This window comes from Orycteropus afer, unplaced genomic scaffold (genome assembly GCF_000298275.1).
Source record: "Orycteropus afer afer isolate SDZICR_OR568_19922 unplaced genomic scaffold, OryAfe1.0 scaffold00465, whole genome shotgun sequence".
NCBI classification, from domain to species: Eukaryota; Metazoa; Chordata; class Mammalia; order Tubulidentata; family Orycteropodidae; genus Orycteropus; species Orycteropus afer.
Genome location: NW_006922052.1, coordinates 1301633 through 1305304, shown reverse-complemented (window position 1 = coordinate 1305304; position 3672 = coordinate 1301633).

Genomic DNA, 3672 nt, shown 5'->3' with positions numbered 1-3672 from the left:
AAAACTTGGAATAAGCCCAACTTCCCCCCACGCTCCTGCAACTACTTTGTCATCAATTATATTTATGGCATTCTTTTTGCAGGCCCAAGTAAATAACAAGTTAAACAGGGCATGCATAAGGCCATAGACATTATGACATACAAAGTTTGGACTATCAACTCAGATAAAGTCCAAGGACCTGCTTAACAAGTGAAGTTCCTGGAAACCACCTGGGCTGGGAGCCAGAGAACTATACCTTTAAAAGTCAAGCAAAAATTGTCCTTAGCGGTTCCCATTAATACTTTTTTTTTTAAAGGATCATCAGCTGGTGGACTGATGAGCTCTGGTAATTCAGTGGTTAAAGCATTTGGCTGCTACTCTGAAGACTGGCAGTGTGAACCCACCAGCCACTCCATGGGAGAAAGATGAGACAATTGTAAAAATTTCCAGCCTTGAAATACCCATGGGATAGTTCTACACTGTCCTATAGGGTCACTATGAGTTAGAATTGACTTGATGGCAGTGGGTTTTCTCAACTGGTAGACATATTTAGCTATTGGAAATGGATGTACCTCATCTAGGCATTCTTTTGGACCTTGTAGTTCAGGTTACTCACAAGGCATCCACAATTACATGGTTTCCTCAAAAAATAGCAGGCTCTATTTTTTGTGCAACATGCAACGGAATGAGCTTTGACATTGGGTCTTAGGGACCCTGTCGTCCCTATGGAACTAGAGGTCTCAGTGACTCATACCCATGTGGACTGGAGTCTGTGGCAACAAAAAAACCTTCCCAGGGATGCACCTGCTGCTTGAGTTTTGGACACACAAAGTAACCAAGGAGACCATTAGGTATACTCTCTTTGAGTGGAAGCTTTTATCCTGTTATTGGACCTTAATGAAAACAGAGAGTTTAATGCCCTACATGACTTCACAACCAGAACATCTCATCTTCATGTGGGTACTCTTTAGTTCTTTTAATAAAATAGCATCAGCAGAGCTCAATTATTAAATAAAAATGGTGCACCCAAGATCAACCTGACAGGGACCTTAGAGAGTCAGACAGCTCCATAAACAAATAGCAGCTTTTCCAGTGGGATGGAGAGGCCAGCATGGAGTGCTTCTGCCCTTCTAGTGCCTAAGTGGGATTTGTGGATTAAGAACATCACAGCTGATGCTAAGGCTTGGTTCACTGATGGACCTATAAAGCTCATTGATGAAGTCCATTGGGCCAGTGCAACCAAGCACTGAGTGAGACCATTTTGCTCAATGTGCTGAACTCCCTATGATAGTGATGGCTGTGCAAACCAATCCAGCAGCAATTTCCTGCTACATATTTACAGAGTCAGGGACTATTGCAAAAATGCTAGCCATATGGTCTGATGACTCACAAATTAATCATCGTGCTAATAAAATTTTCCCTGTGTTTAGACAAGAACCATGGCTTTGGCTTGTAAGCACACAAGGAGATCTATCCATCACCCGTTTTAATACCCAAGCCAAAAAAAAAAAAAAAAAAAAAAACAAATTCCCACAAACCAGGAATTAGATTCAAGTCAAAATCATACATGCACACAGATTTTGCCATAATTGCCTTTGAGTCCATTAAAAAATGGGTCTTGATATCCCACCTTAGTTGAAAGAATGAGCCAAATTGTGAGAACTACTCTCTCTGAAAAAAGCAGAAGTCATTGACACATCACAGTCATGTGATTCCTGTCAATGAGCCCATGTCATGCCATGTGGCAAGTTGGATCATATTAGCTGGGGCTTAGGCCCAGTACAAATGTGACAGATTGACCACATTGGGCCACTAGTCCCTAATTACGGATTTCAAGGGTGTGTTACCATTATAGATACATAATCTGGCTGTGGATGAACAATTCCTATGTATCATGTGGATGCCAGAATAACTGTTACAACCTTTGACAAAATACCTCTTCCAGGTATTTGGATATCCACTCATACTTCAATCAGATCAAAGTGTCTCATTTACAGCAGACACATGTCAAGAATAAGCATAGTCCTATGGCATAAGATGGACCTTCTATGCCTCTTCATACCTCAAACAAACAGGCAAATGGGGTCATAAAGCTTTACAAAGGATGGTTCAAATAACAACTATGCAAAGGCCACCAGAAATGGCACTTAGTGGATGGTTCTTTTGTCTATTAAACACTACATTCTAACAGCAACAACAACAACAAATCTGACATTACAATGAATATTGAAAAAAAAAAAAATACTGAGTTTAGAGGGGACAGAGGACCAGGTAGTCACCTAATTAGGCTGTATCTTTAGAATTCCAATACCATTATGCCAAACCAATTTTTTCTTTTTCCCACTGCAGTGAAGTCCCTGGGGACGATTTGTGGTTAGGGCCCCAGATGTACCATCGCAAGCATCCCCTAATTCTGACTTACAGTTAAAGCTATCTGTGGGTGTTTTTATTAGCATTTAAATCAAGTTGACAAGTCATATCTCTGTATCATTCCAGATAATCGGTACACATGGTGAACCATATTAACTTACTGGGTTTAAGCCAAACAAAGAAATCGGTTTGTAGAAGTACATGATAGACTCCACTGAATGTTGGAAAGATCTTTTAAAACCGAGGGCTACCTGTAGAAAGTATCCCAACATTGTAAGATCACTTCTCCCTTTCTATTGAGAGAATGAATGGCTTGAGGTTGTATGCGACAGAAGTTCCCTATAACTACATAACCAAGCAATGTGATTTGATTTTGAGGATGCTATTTTGAGTTTGAGTTTAGTGTCATTATGGACACAGACACTGTTGAAGTACATGATAAAGCTGTTAAATTATAACAATGGCTAATGCTTTATAGAAAATAATTGATTGACAGTCAGTCATCTCAGGAGGTAGCATGTGATCAAGAATTGATGATACAGAAGCAATAAGTCTAAATGTCACTGTAGGCAATGACCAAAACTAAGACTCTGGGAATTGATAGTATACCAATTGAGGTATTTCAAAAAACAGATGCAATGTTAGAAACACTCTCTCTACCATGAAATTTGGAAGATAGCTACCTGGCCAATTCACTGGAAAAGATCCATATTTATGCCTATTCCAAAGAAAGATGATCCCACAGAATAGGGAAATTATCAAATAATATAATTGTTACCACACACACAAGTAAAATTTTGCTGAGGATTACTAAGGAAAAAAAAAAAGAAGAATAACATGGCAAGAAATGAGACTTCCATAACACTTAATTGTGTTCATATGCAACCTGTATATAAACAAGAAGAAATAATTTAAATAGAACAAGAGGATACTGGATGGTTTAAAATCATGAAAGTTGTACATCACAGTTTTATCATCTTGCCATAATTATTCAATCTGTATGCCGAGCAAATAATCTGAGAAGCTGAATGATATGAAGAAGAATGCAGCATCAGGATTGGAGGAAGAATCATTAACCACCTGTGATACACTGACGGCACAACTTTTGCTTGCTGAAAGTGAGGATCATTTGAAGCATTTACTGATGAAGACTGAAGACTATAGTCTGTAGTATGGGTTACATCTCAATATAAACAAAACAAAAATCCTCACTACTGGAACTATAAGCAGCATCATGATAAATGGAGAAAATATTGAAGTTGTCAAAGACTTCACATTGCTTGGTTCTACAGTCAATGCCAATGCAAGCAGCAGTCAGGGCAT